Source organism: Arvicola amphibius, chromosome 7 (assembly GCF_903992535.2).
Source record: "Arvicola amphibius chromosome 7, mArvAmp1.2, whole genome shotgun sequence".
NCBI lineage: Eukaryota > Metazoa > Chordata > Mammalia > Rodentia > Cricetidae > Arvicola > Arvicola amphibius.
This window is the reverse complement of record NC_052053.1, coordinates 127485417-127511235: the sequence shown is the minus strand read 5'-3', so window position 1 is coordinate 127511235 and position 25819 is coordinate 127485417.

Here is a 25819-nt window from a genome sequence, read left to right as displayed (position 1 = left end):
ATGGGCCCCCAACATGCATGCTCATACTAACACATTAATATACACATAATAAGTAAACATAAATCTTTCTAAAAAGAAATGTAATGTTTGAATCATGTGTTAAAGGTTTTATTTTTAAAAATTACTGTTTGAGTATCTGACTTTAAGTTTCATAGAAGAAAATCCTGAAATGAATTTTATTTGGGGATTAGGATAGATTTTCCAACAATTTCTAACTTGGCTTCTGCCATTTGGTATTTATGTGATACTGCTTGGGGGTATTCACCAGAGAAGACTGCTTGGACATGGGCTTAAGCAATAGAAAGTCTTTAATAGCTGGCTGACGACTACACTGAGTGTTCAGAATCCCAGTGTAACACTGAACCTTTCTCAGGGTGAGCTTTTAAGCAGAAAAACCATGTCCTGGGTTGACATACTTCAGCTAACAAGGCCAGTTCGTCAGAAACAGAAATACAGAAGCTAAAAAGCAAGACTTTCAAGACTTTCCAGAACTATATAGACCTTGGTGGAGTAGCCCTTAATTTTCGTTTTGGCAGGTGGTATTATTTACGTGTAGAGTTTTACAACCTGAATGGTACTTCCATCATGGAGTCAGTTTTGCTAAAGTCTCGGGGCTTACTAAGATTGGGACCCTATTACAATACAGCATTGATATGATCATAAAATGAGAACATGGACCAACTCTAAAAAGTTGAAGAGAGTCTGTATCCTAAAGTATTAAATATTCAGCTAGGCAATCCACTTCATTAGTATGCAAACTTGCTTTTGCCTTTTATCAGTAATAAACTAATATGCATTGCAAAGAGTTGTTTTAAATTAATTTCTTGCATAGATGAATGTAAGCTTTCTCCTTTGGCTAAAAGCAGAACTGTGGCGTTCTGAGTCATATGGTAGTACATCTTTAGAATTTTTATGTTTTCCCGAGTGGCTATCAGTTTACATTCCCAACAGGGGTATGTGAATGATGAGAGTCTTCCACATCCTGGACCACATTTGGTGATGCAATTTTTTATTTTAGGTATCCTTGTAGTTTGTAATGACACCTCACTGCGCCTTAGTTTTTTTTTTTTTTCTATGAACAGCATTGCTTACACTCGTAATTTTTGAGTTCACTTCTCTGGTATTTTCACTTATATCATAGTTATTTATTTATCTTACCCTTTTTCTCATAGGGAAATAAATCTTAATTTCAAGTTGTTTATCACGTAATTTGGTCACTACAATGACAAAGTAACTCTCACATAAAGACATTGATCAAATGATACTCAGATTATAATCAACAAAGCAAAGAAAAAAATTGTTCAATATCAAGAACTTAGGACCTAGAGAAGGTCAAATTGAATGAAAATAGTTTTGACTGATCCTACATCTTCCATTAAAATTCATGGCAGTGAGGTAAATGTGAAGAAATGAGCAAAGTGGCTGCAGCTGGACTGTGGAGATAATCCTTCCCTGAGTGTGGAGAGATTAGGAGTTCAGAGATTTTAATGGCTACATATCATTTCAAAGGACAAATACGGCACAGCAGAACAAACAATGTTACTTGAGATACTCTGTTACTTCCAACAATGTGTTGGTAGCCAAACCTATGTACAGGACTTCTCAGCAATAGTGTCTCACAGGGAAAAAATTCCTGAACCGGCAGGGTTTCCTACATTAAATGGTCTTCAGGTATAATTGGATTTTTAACTCAGTTTTGAGAGTTGTTTTTATTGCTTTTTAAGATGTAGGGTCTTTGTCAAAGTCTACTCTTTGGTTCTTTCACAGAGCAGAAAGTTTTTGGGATCCAATCTATGTTTTTTTTCTTGTAGGGCGAACTTTATTGTCAAGTCTCAATGTCGCTGCTCACTCGCGGGAGTTATCTTTCTTTATATTTTTACTGAAGTCTTGAGTTCTTTTTGAGTTACTCTCAGCTTCATGTGCTTAAAGGTTAGAACAAGCTTTGCCCTGTGCCTCTGGATGTGTACTGGTCCCAGCCTTACCCCTAGGAAGGTTCTGAGTCCATTAATCACTTTACATTTTCAAAACAGCTGGCCACTTTTGTGTGGCTCTAATTTGTGTGGTTCTACTTTCTGTTCCCTTGAACTAAGCGAACATTTCTTCAGTAATATCATGCAATCTTGATAATTTTTACACCATAAGTTGTGAAATTTGCACTTTGCTATTTTTAAAAAATTGTTTTATGATTTATTGACTTTCTTATTAAATCAGAATAATCCTGTCAATATTTACAAGCTGCCTTGTTAGAATTTTTCTAAGTTGTATTAAACCTGTATGCCGAGAAGTTTGTGAGTAAAGGTTTAGTTATTTGCAGAAACAATTTGTCTGCAACCCTCCAACCCTCTCTATTGTGTTATTCACCCAAATTGATACCCATTAGGTTACATATACCTCATGTGATGTGTGTGTGTGTGTGTGTGTGTGTGTGTGTGTGTGTGTGAGAGAGAGAGAGAGAGAGAGAGAGAGAGAGAGAGAGAGAGAGAGAGCGCTTTACTTTTTACTTTTCCCCCCATGTCTTTCTGCAGAGAGGATCATATATAAGCATCCAATGAGGGTTTGGAGGCTCTGATGTCAAACTTCTGGATAGAACCTTAGTGTATAGATATGTTGACAAGGCCAGTTTGAGTGGGAGAATGTTGTGAAGAGGTTTGTTTGTGTTGCCATTCTAAGACTACCAATGGAGTCAGACCTTGGTTCAAAGGGCGGAGTCCGCACTAAGTTGACCGGAATGAACCATAGAGTTTTCTTGGGCCACTGAGATGAAGCTAGAGGGACACACAGGAGGAAGAAGGAGAGACCTAAAGTGATGTTTGGGCTTTTTCCAGCAGGGAAGGTGAAGAAGAGAACAAGTGATCATTTCTCCCTTGCTCCGAGGATCTCTCAGATGTATTTCCCTAATATTTAACTCCCGAGTTTTATTTTTTTTAAAGAAAGCATTATAAGAAGTTGCAATAGGGAAACTTGGTACAGTTCACTTAAGACAAATTATTTCTTTTTTTTCTCATTTTTTTATTAAAAATTTCCATCTCCTCCCCTCCTCCTCCCCCTTCCCTCCCCTCCCTTCCACCCATACCCCCATTCCCTCCCTCTCCAGGCCAAAGAGCCATCAGGGTTCCCTTCACTATGTTAAGTCCAAGGTCCTCCCAACTCCCCCTAAGTCCAGGAAGGTGAGCAACCAAACTGACAAGGCTCACAATGAGCCCATTCATGCTGTAGAGTCCAAGCCCATCGCCGTTGTCCTTGGTTTCTCAGTCCTCCTCCACCATCAGCCATATTCAGAGAGTCTGGTTTGGTCCCCTGTTCCATCAGTCCCATTCCAACTGGACTTGGTGGTCTCCCGTTAGATCTGTCACACCGTCTCACTTGTGTTAGGGTATCTGCACGTGTCTCCTAGTCAACATTTGTGTCACAGGGAATTCTTTCATAAGGATTTGATTTTGGTTTTTGTTTATAACATTGTCTCACCTTAGACATTATTATATTAGGTTTCAAACATAGCTCATCTATTCAGGATGGTTGAACTAGTAAATCAATGTGTAAGAAACATAGCTTGGGTTAAGAGTATTCACTCCTCTTCCAAGTACCAAGTTCAGTTCCCAGCACTGAGCTGAGAGCTGAGAACAAGTCCAGAAGATGTCACAGAGCCTGCCAGAGAATCACATGACCGGGACAGGAGCTCAGTCACACCTGACTTCCCACAGGGCAAGGGGTTCTTGCTGATTCAGGCTGGTAGGACAGGCTCACAACCTCCTGTAACTCTAGCTCCAGGGTACCAAACACCCTTTCTGGCCTCTGGGCCCCTGAACACACAAGACATACATGTATACACATCAATAAAAGTATATGTTAAAAACAAGCCAAGAGTGATGGTGAACATCTTCTATCCCAGCACTCAGGAGGCAGAGGAAGGTTGACCTCTGTGGGTTCAAGGCCAGCCTGGTCTACAAAGTGGGTTCCAGGATAGTCAGAGCTGTTACACAGAGAAACCCTGTCTCAAAAAACTAAAAAAGGAAAGAAAGAAAGGATGGAAGGAAGGAAAGAAGAGAAACAAGGCTTTTCTGTTTACATGTGGCCTGCTCATAACTCTTCCATTCCACCCCAAGCAAAGCATGTACTCTCACTGTACTGAACACACTTAGTTTGGAACACTGTCATAAGAGTCTGCAAATCAATTTAAGTTTCAGTTTTGGTTTACTTCTCTGTCAGACTGTATACTTGGTGCAAAATCTCAATTTGCACCTTCTTTACTGAAGACAGTTGAATGTATCACAACAGTCTCTGGAGTTAAAACATTTAAAAAGGCATTTCGTAGTTTGGCAAGATTTCCCCTCACCACAAACTTCTAAATAACAACATTAAATATTTCAGTTTAAATCTGGGACTCGAAGATGGGTCTCCCTCCCTTATCCTGAAGTTTTGTGTGGAGAGAACAGAAGGAGCCGTTCAAGGCTGTCATAGTGCCAGTCTCCGCAGAGCCACGGCCAGGAGAGACATCTGTCACTAGGCTGCCCGCTGCCCACACCACAGGAGATGACTCGGATATTGCCACAAAGGCTAAAACCCATTGGAAAAGTTTTTATTTCATCCACATCAGCCCTCTGCGCGTCACACAGTCTATCCTTTATATATGATGATTTCTTCCTTTTGCTGACAGCTTTATGTTTTTAGTTGTTTCCAATCTGTTGGCACTTGTCCAAGTTCATGACGAATTCTTAAATCCTAGGTTGAAATAATATCTTTCCAATTAGAATGAGCACATGAACAACTGGGTGTTTCATTAAAAATGAAACTTGTTTATTTTATTATATTTATCATATACACTAGTTTCAACTTTTTAAGTTTCTCTTGTAAAATACATTATTTCTCATCTTATTTATGCGCTGCTTAATTTAAGTAGACAGTTCTGTTTTTATGCAGGAAAAAAGATAGCATGCCCTTCAACCAACTTTTAAGGTTGGACTTGGCTCATACTAATGTAGTTGTCTGACCCCTAGTGGTGCTAGCAAGCATCTGCATGACTCATTGTAGGAACACATTTTGAGTGTATTTTTTGAATGAATGTTAATGAATTACTTAAAAAACTTAGGGCAAAATTATGAGTTGATTTAATAAGCAATCATTAAAGGAACTTGGAGTATTGCTTTTCTGTGAAAAACATTTCTAAACTTATGTTCTCGCTGGTTTTAATAAATACTGCAGGGTTTCTCTTACACACTGTTTCAGAAAGCCATTCTGTTGTTTGTGAAAACATGGCTTTGTGTCCCGCAGACACTTATGTATTTTTATTGTTCCAGAGTGGCCCTGACCTTGCATTTCATCTGACACTCATGTATTTTTTATTGTTACAGAGTGGTCCTCTCTACTCTGCGGTGGCATTGGAATTGGACTTAGAGAGGAGTGAGATCTTTGTTGTCTGAGGTTCAGAGGTCCCCAGAAGGGCTGGTCATATAACGAAGTTGTAAAGTGAGTCATCAGAAAATCTGAGAGAGCAGTCTCTCAGAGGTGTCCAGGCAGGAGGGCATGAAGCATAGCAGAGGGATTCTTGGGAGGTGGCAGATGAGGTTTTGTTGCAGGGACAGCAAGGACTCTCAGGAGGAAGGGCTTGGTGAGGGAGGGATCACCTGTAAAAATTATAAAGGTGATGTATTCACTGTTAAGCACACAATGGGAATATAGGAGTAAAGGAATCACTACGCCAGCCTACACCCTACAGTATAGAAATACTGCTGTGTGACAAATAGATGCTATTTTTGCACACACACACACACACACACACACTTATACACCCAGGCAAGCATGCACATGCACATACGCATACCCCACACATATTGTATTTTAATGAATAAAGCTTGCCTGAAGATAAGAGGCAAAGCAGTCACACTAAACAGTCATACAGGCCAAGGAGTGGTGGCACACACTTTTAATCCCAGGACTCAGGAGACAGAGGCAGACAGATCTCTGTGAGTTCAAGATTACCCTGGGCTACATGAGATCCATCCAGAACCAGACCAGGTGGTGGTGGTTCACATCTTTAATCCCAGCACTAGGTAGATGGAAAGAGAAGTGATATGACTGGGTGCAGAGAGGGAGATAAAGGGGAAGAGACAGGAACTCACTGGAGTGTGGAGTTTGGGCATTAGTGGAGATCTTGGGTCTGAAGATTTGATAGAGTTTTGTAAAAGGTCTCTCTAGTGGTTGGCTGCTTTGCTTTTCTGTTCTTCAGGTTGAACCCCAATATCTGTCTCTGAGTTTTTTATTATTTATTCAATACCCATAACATACACACATATCACAAATACACACACATATACACACACACACTACATACACTTTAAAAAGCATGGGTTTATACTATACATGTTATTTTAAAACTTAACTCATTCACAATAATAAAATACATTACATATCATTGCAAGCCAGTATATTATTACTGCCTTCCCATTATCTAATATTTTCATTTAATGATGGTGTCTAATTTATTATCTGCCCTCCATTAATTACACAGAGCCAATAAAAATTTCTTCTATGTAAACAATGTTACAATGAAAATACTTGACATATAAATATTTGTTTATATTAGTGCCTCTGTTGGGTAAATGTTTTTTGTAGTGGCTTTTTGTTCAAAGCTTATAATATAGTTAAGAAGCATATATTTTCTTGCATATTCACATGTACATGTGTGTATGCATGTTGCTCTATGTGAGGGTGCATGTGGATGCTACTATGTGGTATTTTCCTCAGATGCCTTCCATCTTACATGTTGAGGTGGGGGTCTCATCCTGAACCCAGAGTTTCAGCTGGTTTGGCAACTCAGTTTGCTCCAGGGACTCCTCTGTCTAGTTGCCTTGGATTACAGATGAATCATTCCAGATAGTTTGCTTTTATGTGGGATATTGAGACCTGACTCAAATATCTCTTGTTAAAAGATAAGGGGTTTACCTGAAGGGTCATCTCCCAGTCCTAGAAATACATTTTTAAAGCTAGCCATAGTATATCACATTTGTTTCCCAATACATTGGAAACTGAGAAAGATGCTTTTGTGACTTCCAGGGAAGCCTGGTTTACAGAGTGGAGTCAAAAATATACAAATAAAGATAACCTTTTTTGAAAAACATGGTGTCAAATCCACTCATAAAATCTTTCCTATTTCCCCTTTTCCAGGAAGACTCCTATGTCCCCGCCCCTCCCATAACTTCATCTATGCCTGATCTCATTGGGTGTATGGATTATAGCTTGGTTATCATTCATTTAATGGGCAATATTTAGATATAAATGAGTACACACTATATTTATGTTTTGGGGTCTAGGTTACCTCACTCAGGATAATTTTTTTTCTAAATCCATCCATTTGCCTGCCAATTCATGGTATCATTTTATTTTAAAGCTGAATTGGGTGAAGGAAACAAGAATGGGAGGAACAGGTGGGAAAGGGGAGGGGAAACGTGATTGAGGGAGGGAGTGAGGGGAGAATCAAATAGAACTGAAGAACATTTGTGGGGCGGTATGAAACCTGTCACATTGAAAACTTCCTATAATATACAAAGGTGATTCTAATGAAGCCTCCGATTAGTGAGGAACCTATACTGCCCATCTCTTTTAATCAAAAGAAGTTTTCAGTGTTAGGAGTAGGTTTCATGTAGTTGAGTTGTTGACCAAAGAGTTCCTATGGAAATCTCCACCAAACAACCCAGGTTGTTGCCAAGACAATGGGTTTTTCTCCACAAACTGACAGCAAAAAAATCTTATTACAGAAGACAAAACCCCACATACAACTCATGGAACATGGAGAAGTTTTACTGGTGCCTACATAGAACCTTCACCTCCATGTTCTAGTGTCTATGACATGGAAAGGTACTCTGAAGGATATCAAAAGGGAAAAGTAGACATAAAACCAACCCCAAAACCTTTGATCTATTTTGACAGAGGTTTCTGTCCTGCCTGGTCCCACAGCTGTTCCGTCCCAAAGAAACACACAGAGGTCTACATTAATCATAAACTGGTTGGCCTATTAGCTGAGGTTTCTTATTAACTCTTACATCCTACATTAACCCATAATTCTTGTCTGTGTCAGCCACGTGGCTGTATGCTCTCCACTCACACGCAGAGGTTGTAAACCCTGTTCCCAGGTGTAAGATGGTATCTCAATGTTGTACCGGATTGAGCTCCCAAGGTCCTGATGAGGAGCAAAAGGAGGGAGATCATGAGCAAGGAAGTCAGGACCGTGAGGGGTGCGTTTACCCATTGAGACGGTGGGACAGATCTAACTGGAGACCACCAAGTCCAGTTGGAATGGGACTGATGGAACAGGGGACCAAACCGGACTCTCTGAATGTGGCTGACGGTGGAGGAGGACTGAGAAACCAAGGACAACGGCGATGAACATGAACTCTACAGCATGGACGGGCTCACTGTGAGCCTTGTCAGTTTGGTTGCTCACCTTCCTGGACTTAGGGGGAGCTGGGAGGACCTTGGACTTAACATAGTGAAGGGAACCCTGATGGCTCTTTGGCTTGGAGAGGGGCGGAGTGGGGGTATGGGTGGAAGGGAGGGGAGGGAAGGGGGAGGAGGAGGGGAGGAGATGGAAATTTTTAATAAAAAAATGAGAAAAAAAAGAAAACCCTGTTCCCTCATGTTTACCTGCAGAACTTGCTTTGGGTGTGGGAATGAGATGGCAGAGAAATTCAATTTCTCTTTCTCCCCCATCATTCCGTCTTCCCTGTGCTTTTTCCTGTGCTAGAGTTATATAAAAATCAATTCTATTACCTGGTGGTATGGGACATCCAGCATTAAGAAAAATGTCGTTAAAGGGAATAGTGGCCCTTAAAGGGCTTTTCATTGATTTTCAATGGGTTTAACTGCTGTCCTCTGGCTCCCAGACAACATTATCTCTTCCTATTGAAAATTGCACTTTTTGTTCTTAAGTGGAACTTGCCTAGCAGAAGGAAGTTTCTGGAATCAGTCTTGTTATATAAAGTATGCAGTGGAACTCATACTTAACAGTGCACTTTCAGTATACCTTAGGGACCAAAGAAAGTTATGGGGACAGGAGGCGGAAGTGGAGGAAATCTGCAACTGAGACACAGACAGATCTGTGGAGAGAAATGTTAATTAGAGCCACAACTCACTAACGCTCCTGAATCAGCATGGCCTGGTTGAGACTCTGAGAGGTTACATGTATTAGAAGACTGAGCCCACTGGCAGTCATCTCTGCATGCTCAAGGAAGACAAATCTAATTGGAAGTGCTCACGAGCCCTGGGCGGGTGGCGGGGGGCAGCTATTTCTTGGCTCATCCATCTTGGCTTTAAGAGTCTTTGAAGGAAGGATGAGGAAAGGAGAAGCGTTTCCCTTCCAGCTAAAATCCATGATATGCTACAGACAGTGCTGAACATTGTCCCTAGTGAGCACCCCAGGATGGTAGAGGCCTGAGACCATAGTTGAGAGAGGACACTGGAGCATGGGTACCGATGAGCTATGAGTACTTGCAATCAATGTGTTTAACTAACTACCACCCCTTTCTCCAGCATTCCAGGAAGGTGCATTTATTACAGGCTAGGGGCCTAGTGAGGCAAAGGGGCCATTTAAATGACTCATGAATATTTCTAGAAGGCTCTCAAGTATAAGATACAAGGTTCTATACAAAAATTGACAATTGTGAAGAGTTTTGAATGCTCTCAACACAAACAACACATGTCTGATCATGGTGGTTTATATGCATGTATTGAAATAATATACTTTCCCTACAAATACCCATGAAAGAGTCTCTCTCTCCCTTCCTCCTCCTCTTCCTCCTCTCTCTCTCTCTCTCTCTCTCTCTCTCTTGCTCTGTATGTGTATGATTGAAAAAAAACTGAATAGTTGTGTTCTTCTATATACTTGAAAACTTGGGTCTTGAGGATGGAGTTATTCTTCCACACGTATTGTGCTTTCTCACTTGCAGCCTATGTCCTGAAATAAAAAGAGCAGAGATGTCCCTTACGACCCAACCCCAGCCTTTCCCTTTTCTTTTCTACAAGGATACTCCTGTATCTAGTTCAACAGTAGTTTCCCTTCCATAACAAATATTGCAAGTAAAGATTTATTTGCTACTATCCCTTCTAACTCTAGATGTACTTAAGGACTGAGAAAATGACATAAAGTCTGTTGTCTAGGGTTGATATGTCCTGAAACTATCATCCCAAAGTTTTAACCTTTTTTGATATTTTCTGGTTAGTCAAACCATTGCTACTTTAAACTCAGGTTATTCCAAATGATCCTTTGGCACCTTACTTTCTTTTACTGGCTTTTTTCCTGGACCCCCTATCATGTTTAATCATCTGTTAATTCCACCAGTGTCCTATCTTGGAAAACCTGTGATAACGGAGTTACTGTTGCTAAGTATTAAGTGTGTATAACTGGGAGTGCAGTTTATTTGAACTGCTAGAATAGAACACTGTAGACTATAAATAGGTGGCCTTCGTCTTAATACTCCAAGGTCTGGAAGTTCAGGATGAAGGTGCCAGCAGAATGAGTATTGTGTGCTGATGGTTCATTGTCCAGTTTGCAAAAAGTCACCTTGTTTTATCCTCACATGACAGAAGAGAGAGGAAGATGGAGGAAAAGGGGAGAAATTTCTTGGTGACTCTTCTTATATGGATCCTGATTTCACCCATAAGGGTTCCATCCTCATGACAAAGAAAGTAAGAGAGGAACAGCATAGGGAGGGGTAAACTAGAGGTGAGAGGTTGTACAATTCTTCTCACAAGGCACAAGTCTTGTACCAGAGCCCTTAACTCACATAAACTAGTTACCTTTCAAGGGTCCAACTCCTAATACCATCATTGGGGTTTAATATTTTGACATACAAGTTTGGGGGGAGAGTACTGGTAAAGTTGTGGAGGACAGAAATGCATAGACAAAAAGGTTTGGTCATTTTAGTGAGGGAACTGGGCAATAGTATATAGCCAAGTAGTCTGAACTGCTCCATTGTTTTTGGTCATGCAGATGTGGATGGAGAGTGCTGGATGCTATACAGGCCCAATCCATTCAGCAATCTTTAAGGCTCTCATTAATGTTCTCATTAATGCTCTCTTTTATATTCCCAGGCACCTGAAGGCCAATTCTGAATCACAGGCTGTGAACCTCCCTCTGAGCCTCTTCCCCTTTGTTTGACCTAGGATGAACTGCTTTCCTCCCCTAGTGCTCACTTGTCCAATCAACGGGCTTGCTGGAGAGAACAAAGGCAGGCGTCCCTTGGATTCCTCTGAAATAAGCTTATTGGCACATCAGAATCAAATCATCCTTCTCACTACTATTGCTTCCTCCACTCTCCCGTAAGATTCCTCAGTGAAACAGCTCTTGACCCTGGGAAGCTATCACTGTAAGAATTCAACATAGGAGGGTGGACAAGCCCTCTCCCACACCTGCCTTTTATGTTAAAACTGGTACACACAGATGAAACTTTAGTAGATTGATACTGACTTTGACTTAAACCCTTCTAGCATATTTCAGAGTGTGTTCCCACTTCAATGGCCCCACCCCTTTATCCTTGGAGTGTTTTTTAACAACTAGGGATTTTTGGAAGACCTAAATTAGGGCTCCCTATGGGACCCAAGCCCTAGACAAAGAACCATGAAGCTACTAATGACTGCTGAGAGAGGTGAGATTAATATTTCCCTAGTTGATTTTTCAGCATAAAGTGGTCCACCGTGAAAAGCATACAGATATAAGTAACACAAAATGGACTCAGTGAGTTTACACACACACACACACACACACACACACACACACACACACACACACACGGAGGCCATGAATTAGAGCAGGAGGGTGGGGTGAGTGGATTGAAGGCACATGGAAGAGTTTGAAGGGAGGAAAAATAAGGGGGTAAATGATGTAATTATATTCTCATTAAAATACAAAATTAAAAAAGAATCCATCTTTCGATACGGAATACCCTCAAACCTGCACTTGTTTGCTATGGCTCCTTTGATTGCTGGACCTTGGCCTTCAGCTGCTCAGCATGCTTTGGCCTCTGCAGTGAAGGTTAGTTCCTGGCTGAGTGAAGGTGGCCTCTGGACTCTGTTTTCTTAGTCATCCTCAAAGATGTTTTACTCTGAGCCTTAATGAACCAGGGGCACTGAAGCTGAAGGTCTAGCCCCTCGCCATATGGAATCAATTTTTTCCCTTTGGAGATTACATTAAATATAAACTTATATTTGCAGAGAAATGCATTTATGAAAATATATCCAGGGATGTGGGAAGAAAGCCTGTTTGTTCAAGTCTGCTTCTCTGTGTTTTGGGAGACCTTAAGCATTTTTCTCAGAGGCTTTGCTGTTTATGTTTAAACATTTCATCCCATGAATTGAATTGTCTCTTCCATTTTGCTTCCTAACATCTATTTGTTTAAATATACATTTTTGAGACTAAAAAACTCATGTGTCTTCAAACTATCTCATGTCTTCTCCAGTTGCTCTATCTCCCTCAGTCCCTAAAGATACACCAAGAAAAAGAGCCTCCATTCTTCCCAATTTGAATAACATACTGCCTTGTTTCTAATTTACATTAACTTAGGTCGGTTCCTCTTCTTTTTAAATCTCTGCACTGAAATTTGCATTAAAGTATGTATTTGTCTTGATTCCATCCTTTTGAAGGTGGCATCACTATGTTTATTGTTTTCTCTGTTGAGACTGAGTCTGTTTCATATGAGACAAATAATGGAGTTTTTGTCAGCAAACAGCACCTGTGGGAAGCTGCTGCTGGCCCATCCTTATAGGTTATAATCACCAAACGCACGGCTGAGAAAGAGTCAGGCCTCCAAATTTTCATTCATGTTTGAAACTGAGTTTCACAAAGACAAGCTATGATTATTTGATGCTTGTTACATGTGTCTTCATGCGTGTGCCTGTGTAAAGGCTCTCCTGATTTCAAACATGCAATATGCAGTATTTTGTCCTAATTCTCTTTGCAATGTGTAAGATTAGTATTTAGCATTAAGTTTATATTTTCACTATGTTAACATGCAAAACATTATCAGATCATATGTCTAGCAGTCAAAACGTTTACTTCAGTGCTTTGTTTGGTAATGTGTTGAGAGTGAAGTTCCATTTGAAAATCTTTGTGTAAAAGTAAAATATTTATAAAGTCTTAATATTGGTCCTACCCTTAAAACTTGTACTTTTTAATTGTAATTTTTCTCTATTTTTCTAGTAGTTAATTTAATCTCTTAGGATGGTCTATTATTTCATTCTTTTAATAAGGTATTGCTAGGAAAGAGAATATGTCCACCTCACTGACAAAAATACTAAATACCATTAACAAAGTAATTAGTATTTGCAGCAAAGACTAAAGTGACTGATGACAGCAGCTATTACCAGGGTGTCCGGTGCCTCTCCATGTTCAAGATTTGCAGATAGCACTCAGCTCCCTAAAAAATGCCATCTTAGTTCTTATGTTTTCGGAAATAGGAACCTGCCCACTCCACATGCATAGAAGTCATTAAAATGTGGGACCTTAGATACCAGCTATCTCAGTCATATTATTTTATAGGAAAACCTGCAGAATTTCTAGGGCCCAGTCACTCAGTCCACCTTCATAATACTGGACAGGAAATAAGTTTCAAATGGAGACTTGGGTAGTTCTAGCACACAATAATAATTTTAATTTTTAGGTGCTTTGCAAAGGTGTGCCTCAAGTCAAGGATTTTTCTTGTATTCCTGTCTAGTACTTCACCTCTACTATAAATTTAGACTGGAGACGTATGGAAGTATTGTGGTGTATATTGGTGACTAATGGGAGACCAGGTGACTAATCTTGTGTGCACTAGTGGCTGATGATGTGCACCACAATTTGGCAATGTTAAGTAGCATAGTCACCAGATATCAGAGTACTGAGTGCTAATATCACACCTAGTGTAAAGAGCATATGGTTTAGTGTTGAGGGACCTGAGTTTATGTTTCTTGTTAAGCAGCAGTAAATAAAATGCTGCTCTTTTATTGTTAAAAATATGCAAATGTGTGAGTCTGGGAGATTCACAGCTTTAGGCTTTAATCCCTCATTGCTTAAAAAAAAGAAAGAAAAGAAAAGAAAAGAAAAATATCTTTTTTTAGCTGGGCACTGGGGAGCATATTGCGATTCAAGTACTAAGGAAAAGGGAATCTTGGGTACATAGAAAGACATTGTTTGAAGACAAAACCAGAGCAATCTCCTCCAAAAACAAACAAACAAAAAACAAACCTCAAAATTCATACTACTCTATTTCCTCCAAAAATGTTAATGAGATACCCAAAAGTTTAAAGCAGTTTAAACATCCTTTATTACCACTCTCATGTTTATTAAGAGGCACAGGCAACACATGCTTTTACAAAGACATTACTGATGTGATGATTTCTTTCCAAAATTCCCTTTGCTGACTTTGAAGGGCAGAGCAAACTATAAAGAGAGCCAACTGCTCCAAGAACTAAGAGAACAAGAAACCCAGCAGACATAGCTTTGCTCACATCGTAGCAAGCAGGGACACATAGAAGTACCACCGCCTTTAGGCCCTTTGGATGTTTCTTCAAAGAGCTGCTCTCAGAGACTGGGGTCCACATTGCTTTAAGCAGTTTCAGATGCTTAAATACTGGCTGCTTGATTCTAACTGGGATGCATGTCTAGGCCAAATATTTCATGGCCTTTGGTTTGCCTTCCATTTTCTTTCAAGTCTCTGGTTGAAAGGATGGTTCTGGAAGTTTCCATCTATTTTCGCTTTTATGCATAATAAATAGTTTTTTTTTTTAAAAAAATATTTTAAGTAGTTACAGTTATCCTCAGCTTAACATTCCTGTAGTAATGTTGCTTGCATCACCTCTCTTGAGTTTGTTCATTTTTGTCCATTCATACGTATCAAGAATCTACTTTCTCCATTTCTTTTAGCTGTAATACATTACTATCTCGGACCCATACAGGATCCACGATTGTCACTTCAGTCTTTGTGACCCCTATGAGTCCTGCTTAGTTGATTCTGTGGGTTGTGTTATCATGGTATCCACGACCCCTCTGTCTCCTACAATTCTTCCTCTCCCTCTTCCGCAGCAAGAGCTCAGCATAATGTTTCGTTCTGGGTCTCTGCCTTTTCTCCAGTCCAATCAGTTGCTGGATGAAGCCTCTCTGATGATGATTGTGGTAGGCACCAATCTATGAGAGTTTTAGAATGCCTTTGGGAATCACTGTCCAGCCTCTGGTTAATGACCATTCAACAGTGTCAGGCTTGGACTCCCTCTCATGGTATGGGCCTCACATTGGAATAGTCATTGGTTGGCTACTCCCACCACTAACGCCAGCACATCTGGCAGGCAGGACAAATTGTAGGTGGAAAGTTTTGTGGCTGGATTGATGTCTCAGTCCCACCACTGAAGCCTTGCCTCGTTACAATGTATTCCCTATTACTAGGATTCTTCACTAGGGTCACCCATGTAGATTCAAGGGAGTTTCTACTGCACTAGGTTTCTACATACCCCTCCTCCCCAAGTATCCTTGTTGCAGTCATTTTTTCCAGGACTCTCTCCCCTTGTCATCCCATCCCTCCTCTTCCCATTCCCAACTGCCCTAGTTTACCCAAAATATCTATTGTAATTCCTCTTCCCAGGGAGATCCATGCATCCATCTCCCTTGAGCCCTCCTAGTTACTTAGCCTCTCCGGGTCTGTGCACTCTGGCATGATTATTCTTTACTTAACAGCTAATATTCACTTATAAGTAAGTATATACCATGTTTGTCTTTCTGGGTCTGGGTTACCTTGCTCAGGATGATTCTTTTCTAGTTTCGTCTATTTGCCTACTAATTGCATGATGTCACTTTTTAAAAAAGCTGAATAATATTCCATTGTACAAACATACCCCATGTTCTTTATCTATTGTTCAGTTGAGGAACATCTAGGTTATTTCCAGTTTCTGGCTAGTATGACTAAAGCTGCTATGAACATAGATGAGTAAGTGTCCTTAGGGTTCGATGGAGTGTCTTTTGGGTTTATGCTAAGGAGTGGTATAGCTGGGTCTTGAGGTAAATGTATTTCCAATATTCTGAGGAGTTGCCATATTGATTTCCATAGTGGTTCTACAAGTTTGCACTCCTACCAGCAATGGAAGAGAGCTCCCCTTGCTCCACATCCTAGCCATCATGAGTTATGTTATTGACCTTAGCCATTCAGACAGCTGTAAGAAGGAATGCCAAAGTAGATTTTGATTGGCTTTTTTCAAATAACTGAGGATGTTGAAGATTTCTTTATGTGTTTCTCAGTCATTTGAGTTTCCCATGTTGATAACTCTGTGTTTAGATTTGTATCCCATTTTTTAAAATTGGATTATTTGGTTTGTTAATATCTAGTTCATTGAATTCTTCATATATTTAGGATATTAGCCCTCTATTGGATGTGGAGTTGGTGAAAATACATTCCCATTCTATAGGCTGACAGTTTGTCCTATTGATGGTGTTCTTTACCTTACAGAAGCTTTTCAGTTTCATGACGTCCCATCTATTAATTGTTTATCTTTGTGCCTGCACTCACAGTGTTTTGTTCAAGAAGTTATCCCATGTGCCAATGCATTCAAGGGTATTCTCCACTTACTCTTCTTTTAGGTTCAGTGTACCTGGTTGTATGTGGAGGTCTTTGATCCACTTGGAATTTAGATGTGTGTAGGGTGATAGATATGGATCTATTTGTTTTTTTCTACATGCAGATATTAAGTTAGCTCAACACCATTTGCGGAAGATGCTTTCTTTTTTCCATTGTGTGTTTCTGACTTCTTTATCAAAAATCAGGTATGCTTATGTATATGGATTTATGTCTGGGTCTTTGATTCAATTCCACTTATCAGTTTGTCTGTTTATATGCCAGTGCCATGAGGTTTTTATTACTACAGTTCTGTAGTACAGCTTTGGATCCAGGATGGTGATACCTTCTAAAGTTCTTTCATTGTACAGGATGTCTTAGCTTTTGTACATTTTTTCCCATATGAAATTGGGTTTTGTCCTTTCAAGGTCTGTAAAGAATTGCATTGGAATTTGATAGGAATTGCATTGAATCTGTGTTAATCCTGCCAATGCATGATCATGAAGACCTTTTCATCTTCTGATATCTCTTTCAATACCTTTTTTTTCAAAAATTTAAGGTTTATGTCATAAGAGTCTTTGACTTGCTTGGTTATAGTTACTCCACTACATTTTATATTGTTTGCGGCTATTGTGAAGGGTGTTGTTTCCCTGACTTATTTCTCAACCCATTTGTCATTGGTATATAGGAGGCCTACTGATTTTTTTAGTTGATATTGTATCCAGTCACTTCACTGAAGATGTTTATCAGTTGTAGGAGCTCTCTAGTAGATTTTTGGGGCTCCCTTATGTATACTATTATATCATCTGCAAATAATGATCCTTTGACTTCTTCTATCCCAATTTGCATCCATTTTATCTCCTTTAATTGTCTTACTACTCTAGCTAGCATTCACAATACTATATTAAATACACATGGGTAGAGTGAACAGCCTTGTATTGTTCCTGAATTTCATGGACTTGCTTTGAATTTCTATCCATTTAATTTGATGTTGACTGTAGGCTTGCTGTAAATTGCTTTTATTATGTTCAGGTGTGTCTCTTTTATTCCCGATCTCCCCAAGGCTTGTATCATGAAGGGGTGTTGGATTTTGTTAAAGGCTCTTTTGGTTTCTAATGAGAAAATCACGTGTTTTTTTCCAGTTTGTTTTTATGGTTGGTTACATTGACTGATTTTCATACATTGACTGATTTTCATTTGTTGAACTATCCCTACATCTGGAATGAAGCATATGTGAACACGGTGCATAATCTTTTTCATCTGTTATTGGATTTGGTTTTCCAGTATTTTTTTGAGTATTTTTGAAACTATGTTTAAAAAAGAAGTTGTTTATCAGCTGTATGTAATTGGTCAGTAATTTTCTTTGTTGACTATATGTAGTTTGGGTATAAGGGATGTTCTCTCTGTTTTTATTTTGTGGACTATCAGTACTAACTCTTCTTTGGAAGTCTGGCAGAATTCTGTGTTCAACTGTCTAGCTCTGGACTTTTTTTGGTTGGAAGACGTTCAATGACTACTCTATTTTCTTAGGCATTATAGGACTATTTAATTGTTTATCTGATCTTGATTTAAGTTGGTAAGTTGCATTTATCAGGAAAATTTTCCATTTCTTTTAGATTTTCCAATTTTGTGGAGTACAGGTTTTTGAAGCATGACCTAATGATTTTTTTAATTTCCTCAGTTTCTGTTGTTATAAACCCCTTTTTGTTTCTGATTTTGCTATTTTGAATTTTCTCTCTTTATCTTTTAGTTAGTTTGGATAAGTGTTTGTCTACCTTGTTGATTTTCTCAAGGAACCAACTCTTTGTTTCATTGATTCTTTGTATTGTTCTCTTTAATTCTATATTGTTTATTTTAGCCTTTAGCTTATTTCCTGCTGTCTACTTGTCTGGGATGTTCTTGCTTCTTTTTGTTCAGAAGCTTCCAGATGTGTTGTTAAGTTGCTAGTATGGGTTCTCTCTAATTTGTTTATGCAGGCATTTTGTACTACGAACTTTCCTATTAGCAAGGATTTCATTGTGTCCCATAAGTTTAAGTGTGCTGTACATTCATTTTAATTGAATTTGGAAAACCTTCAATTTCTTTCTTTATTTCTGCCTTGACCCAGTAGTCATTAAGCTGAGAGTTATTCAGTTTTCATGATTTTTTTTTTTTGGCTTTTTCTTATTTCTGTTGTTGAAGCCCAGCTTTAAATCATGGTTGTCTGACAGAGTGCAGGGGTTATTTAAATTTTATTTTATCTGCTTAAACTTGTTTGTGACCAAGTATGTGATCAATTTTGGAGAGAGCTCTGTGAGGTGCTGAGAAGGTATATTCTTTTGTATTTGTGTGAAATGCTCTGTAAACATTTGTTAGGTCCACTGGATTTATAATTTCTGTTAGCTCCAGTTTTTCTGTTTAATTTTGTCTGAATGACCAGTCCATTCGTGAGAATGGGATTTTGAAGTCTCCCACTATCAATGTGTGAGGCTTGATGTGTGGTATAAGCTTTAGTAATATTTCTTTAACAAATATGTATAGTCTTTCTTTGGACTGGCAGATCCAAATAATGAAAATGGAGACGTTTTATTAATTATGAATGCTTGGCTTAACTTAGGCTTGTTCTTAAGTAGCTCCTAAAACTTAAATTAAGCCATTTATATTAATCTAATTTCAGTCACATGGCTCATTGCCTGACTGACATGACAGGAAATGGCAGAGACATGCAGGGATCATTTAAAAGCCTGCCATAGAGGTTGCTGCATCTGTGCACTGTGGCTACAGAAAAATATTCCTTTTGCCCTTCTGTCATCTGCAGGCTCCTTCTGTGGCTCCACTTAGCACATGGTGCTAGAGGCTGGCTCTGCCTGCTTCAGGCCAGTCCAGCCAGCTACCCCACTGGTTCTGATCTGCAACCACTGCTTGCCCTTCTGTGAGAGATGAGCCCGTGCCTATCTGTCATAGCTAGGGGAAGTTGCTGGGCCCACACTGTGGGAGGCAGGAGTTTCTACCTTGTCTTTCTCCCAGTAGTATGCCTGCTGTTCACAGGCCCCACTCAAGGGCTAGGCTACACAGCAGGGCCTCATAAAAGAGCCTGTAGACCACAAGCACTGGGCCTGACTGAGACATTGCAGAAGCTAGGAAACGTCTGGCTCTGTGTCCATAACCTTGCTAAGTTTTTCCAGGCCTAATGCATGGATATATGTGACTCCACATTGGACACCAAATGTAGCAGGTCTTTCTTTGAACTGCCAGCTCCTGAATAGTGAATGAGACAGAAACATTTTATTAATTATGAAAGCTTGGGTCTTAGCTTAGGCTTGTTCCCACTTAGCTCTTAAAACTTTAATTAACTGGTTTATATTAATTTACATTCTACCACTTGCCTCATTACCTCTCTTCAGTGCCGTGAATTCAACTTCTGTTTCTGTCTGATAAATCTCCCGCTTCTCTGATTCTTTCCCAGAGTTCCTATCTGTCCCCAGAAGTCCCACCTATCCTCTCCTGTCTACATATTGGCTGTTCAGTTCTTTCTTTATGAAACCAATCAGAAAGTGTCTTAGGCATTTGAGGAAGGATGAAGACACATCTTTACATAGTTTACAAAGATTATCCAAACAACTGCATGTGCCCTTGTGTTTGGGACATAGATTTTAAGAATTGAAGCACGATCTTGGTGTAGTTTTCCTTTCACATAGTACCCTTCCATGTCTATTTTGATTGATTTTGTTTTGAAATCTATTTTGTTAGATATTAGAATGGCTATCTCAGCTTTCTTCTTAGGCCCATTTGCTTGGAACATCTTTTTCCAACCCTTTACTCTGTCTATCTTTGGTGTCAAAGTATGTTTCTTGTATGCAGCAGAAAGATTGATCCTGTTTACACATCCAACCTGTTAGTCTGTGTTTTCTTATTTGGCAACTGAGTCTATTGATTTTGGGAGGTATAAATGGCCAATGATTATTAATTTCTGTTATTTTGTTGGTGATTTTTTTGTGTGTGTATTGCATATTTTCTTCCTTTTGGTTTCGCTGGTGTGAGATTATTTGTTGCTTGTGTTTTCACAGATGTAGCTAACTTCCTTGGGTTGTAACCATCTTTCTAGTATCTTTAGTAGGGCTGGATTTATAGGTAGATGTTGTTTAAGTTTGACTTTATTATGTAATTATTTTATATCTTAATATCTTTTCTCCATCTATGGTGATGGAAAGTTATGGTAGGCATAGTAATCTGACCTGGCATCTTATAGTCTACAGGAAATCTGTCTGTACCTTTCTGGTTTTAGTCTCCACTGAGAAGTCAGGTATAATTTTAATAGGTCTATTTTTATATTTATATTTATATTTATATTTTATATTTATATATGTTACTTGATCCTTGCAGATTTTATTATTCTTTCTTTGTTCTGTGTGCTTAGTGTTTTACTTATTCTGTGTCATGGGGGAATTTCCTTTCTTGTCCAATCTATTTGGTGTTCTGTAAACTTCTAACATTTTCAGGGTAAGAAAGTTTTCTTCTTTAATTTTGTTCAAAATATTTTCTTGGATTTTGAGCTGGGATTCTTCTTATATTTCTATAATTTTTGCTTTTGTTCCTCTCATACTGTCCCACATTTTCTGGATAATTTTTAGATTAACATTTTCTTTGACTTGTTTATTCTATAGTATCTTCACTGCCTGGGATTCTCTTATTCATTTTTTGCATTCTGTTGCTAATCTTTGTGTCTGTAGTTCTGTTTGTTTGCCTAGACTTTCCATTTCTAGAATCCACCTAGCTTGTGTTTTCTTTATTGCTTCTATTTAGTTTTTCAGGTCTTAAACTGTTTCATTAATTTCCTTCAACTATTTTTTTGTTGTTTGTTTTTCCCTCAATTTCTTTATCTCTTTTTTAAGTACCTCTATTATCATCATAAAGTTGGTTTTAAGGTCTTTTTCTTGTGTATCAGCTGTGATGTAATATTTATGGATAACTGTATTAGGATGGCTGAGTTCTGTTGGTAATATATTGCCCTAAATATTGTTGACTGTGTTCTTACATTAGCCTCTAAGCATCTGGGCTCAGGTTGATTATAGGTCTAGTTATAAATTATTAGTTTGTCTTTGTTGGATTGATGTTTTGTTCCTTGGTTTCTGTTTCCTCTCTGATCTTCTGACCAATGTGGTCTGTGGTTGAGCAGTGGTTCTCTACCTGAGTTGTGGGTTGGACTTCTGATGTTCATGATGGCCTCTGTTCAAGCAGTGGACCTCCACTAGAGTAAGGTGCCTGAATTATGATGACACCACCAGTAGGCTAATGAAAAGGTATTTGCTTCATCTCCTAATTGGAACTGGGTAAGTAGGGCTCGTGGGTTGCTTCAGTGGCTCAGGAAAGCTAGAATTACTTTCCTACAGCTGTCTTGATCTTTTCTTGAGCTGATAGCCACCATGTTTGTTGCCCAGTTTCTGGGCTTTCTTAGAAGGTGTCATGAAAAGTCCTAAGTTTTAAAATATTTAAAATATATCTAGAAAACCTACCTAATATGACTACAAGCATGACTGTTATTGATGATTATTTATTAATGTACATTTCTTAATTATACAACATTACATTTTTTTTCTCATTTTTTTATTCAAGATTTCCATCTCCTCCCCTTCTCCTCCCCCTTCCCTCCCCTCCCTTCCACCCATACCCCCACTCCACCCCTCTCCAAAGACAAAGAGCCATCAGGGTTCCCTTCACTATGTTTAGTCCAAGGTCCTCCCAGCTCCCCCTAAGTCCAGGAAGGTGAGCAACCAAACTGACAAGGCTCACAGTGAGCCTGTCCATGCTGTAGAGTTCATGTTCATTGCCATTGTCCTTGGTTTCTCAGTCCACCTCCACCATCAGCCACATTCAGAGAGTCCGGTTTGGTCCCCTGTTCCATCAGTCCCATTCCGACTGGACTTGGTGGTCTCCTGTTAGTTCTGTCCCACCATCTCAATGGGTAAAAGCACTCCTCGCGGTCCTGGCTTCCTTGCTCATGATCTCCCTCCTTTTGCTCCTCATCAGGACCTTGAGAGCTCAGTCTGGTGCTCCTATGTGGGGCTCTGTCATTTTCTCCATCCAATGCCAGGTGAAGGTTCTATGGTGATAAATGACATCTTGAATTTTGCATGCAAATGGATGGAAATAGAAAACACCATCCTGAGCGAGGTAACCCAGGCCCAAAAAGATGAACATGGGATGTACTCACTCATAATTGGTTTCTAGCCATAAATAAAGGACATCGAGCCTATAATTCATAAGAAATCCTAGAGAAGCTATATAAGAAGGTGAACCCAAAGAAAAACATATAGTTATCCTCCTGGATATTGGAAGTAGACAAGATTGCTGGACAAAAAATGGGAATATGGGGGTGGGGGGGTGGAGGGATAGGGGGATGGGGAGAGAAAAGTGTGAAGTGGAGGATGGGAAGAGCTTGGGGGAATAGGATGGTTGGGATATAGGAAGGGTGTATATGGGAACAAGGAATTATATATCTTAGTTAAGGGAGCCATTCTAGGGTTGGCAGAGACTTGACTCTAGAGGGGTTCCCAGGTGTCCAGGAAGACGCCCCCAGCTAGTTCCTTGGGCAGCTGAGGAGAGGGTGCCAGAAATGTCCAGATCCTATTGACAACATTACATTTTTAAATGAGTTGCACAAACACAACTCCTTTATCAAGAGCAGAAATATACATATAACCAAATTGACCTTTTGTATCAAAAAACCAAGATCCATACCAATGCAACGTATTCATCTCTATATCATATACCCCTTTAAATGCAAACAAACATTTATAAATAATCATTTAGGGGATTTGGGTGTATTTCTCTCCAAACTGCTTCCTGCTTTTTGTTGGGTGAAGTGATTTTTTTTTCGTTGAGGGTCACTGCTTGTTCATTCCTGGCTGCTCAGCCTCATTTCCTGGCCACCCAAACCCCCAATATAATTATACAGAAACTATATTATTCACAATATTGTTTGACCAATAACTTAAGCATATTGTTAGTTAGCTCTTACTTCTAGAATTAATCTATTTCTATTATTTTATATATTACCATGAGTCTTGCAGCCTACTGGCAAGATTCTAGCTGGCTGATGGTGTCTTTCCTTTCTGACAGCTCCATGGCATCTATGACTCTGCCTTCTTTTCCACAGCATTCAGTTTAGTTTTCCCTGCCTAGCTCTACTCTACTTTATCACAGGCCAAGTCAGCTTCTTTATTGATTAACTACTAAAAGCAACACATTTACAGAACTTACCACACCATACTGTCATTAGCAAAAGATAATTAGGCTAAGACTCTAGCACTGTTCTACACACCAGATAGTTTTAATTCTTATCATTCACTCTTAAGCTCAAGGAAATTTAAAGTGTCATGTTTAGATAAAAGCAAAGCCACTCATTTAAGTTTGAAGTGAGGTGGGTTAAATGAGAAAGTTAATAGTAACAGATGGTTTCAAAATCAAGCTGGAGTTCATGGGTTATTTGATGAAGCAAAAGAATAAATGGAAAGAAAACAGGCTAGGCTGATGACTTAGGACAGAGTCAATGTAGAGAGATCTCGAATGTTTTTCTTGGAAGTGGGGACAGACTTGGACTAGAATATTTCACTCTACTTTGTTCCTGGGGTTGACAGTCTACAGTTCAATACTCTGAAGATAGGCTTTTGGTGTATGTATTTATGAAGCATAAGTGAAAACTCTTATGAGAGCCTTAGTATGGAATCGGTGATCATCTCAGTCATGAATGAGATCATCGATGGTTTTCAATACTTTCTGCAGACCTTGACTTTCATGGCAGAAGAGAGAAACAAGAGTGTTGGAAAGAAAGCAGAATCAGAACAGCACAAAAGCAAGATATGCCTTCTGTGTTATCAGGCAGCCCTTTCCAAACTATGAACATGTAACATTCATGGGAGCCTGAAAAGTTTGCATATTTTCAAGTCTTCTCTTTTGCATATGTATGTTTGGGGCATGCATGTATGTGCATACTTGTGTGTATGCATGGATACAGAGTCCAAAAGTTGATGTTGGCTGTCATTCTTGATGGCTCTCCACCTTATATTGAGGCAGGGTCTCTTACTTCAACTATGTACTATGTAAATCACTTGTCTCTGTTTCCAATGAACTGTAATTACTAGCATGCTACCATACCAGCCTAGCATATGAGCAGGTACCAGGAATCTGAACTCTGGTCCTCAAGTTTGCTGCAGAAAGCACATTATTCTACTCTGTACCACGTTTGCTTTTCTATCTAGAAATCAGAGGTTAGTGTGCTGTACCCAGTTTAGGGACTACACTTGGGTTTATTGCTCTTGAGAATTAAAGCAGGAGACTAGGAAATCCACTTAACACCTTCTGGTATCGACTTTAAAGGTTTTTTTTAGGTGGTTGACAAAGTTGAAAGCGACATTTAGACTATTATCAAACTTTAAACTACAAGCTCGGAGACTTGAAGACAAACAGGGTTAGGCACCATTATATATGTGCAGGGAGCATCTGACAAGTTATTAGAGAGCGTCACTGCTGTGCTGTTGCCTGGCTTTACACAGTACTAGTGGCCATAGTGGTAGTCACGGTGTCGGGGACGTTTTAATGTGATTCCTAGTTGAATGTGGTTGAACGACACTGATCTGAGCTCCATAGCTATCTTCCTAACTTCTAAATGTTCTTCTAAATGATGCCTCAGACGGTTCTGTCAAATTGCAGATGCCATGTTCTCCTCCTGAGGCTTTCAGCTAGCTGCAGGAATTAAAACTCTTCACCACCAGTAGGCTAATGAAAAGGTATTTGCTTCATCTCCTAATAGGAACTGTGTAAGAAGGGCTCGTGGGTTGCTTCAGTGGCTCAGGGAAGATAGAATTACTTTCCTACAGCTGTCTTGATCTTTTCTTGAGCTGATAGCCACCATGTTTGTTGCCCAGTATCTGGGCTTTCTTAGAAGGTGTTGCATATGAGTGTGGTGATAAAGTGTGTATTCTGCATTTGCAGTGCAAATGGACTGTGGATGTTCTTGGTTTGTTTTCGTCCTTGGCAGACAGCTTGGTAGACATAGATCCTAATCATCTTGGCTGCTTATGCCTACATGAGAGCTTACAACATACTGATCTGGGGGTTGAGATAAGTTACAGGGTATATGAGTAAACCCTGGCTTAATGCTTTAGGGTTTTGACAATTTTTATCAAGATTTATTATATGTTCTTGAATAGTTGTTTGCTGTTTGTTGCATTCTATTACAATGGTTTTTAGGACTTAAATTTTTAAAATAGCATCTT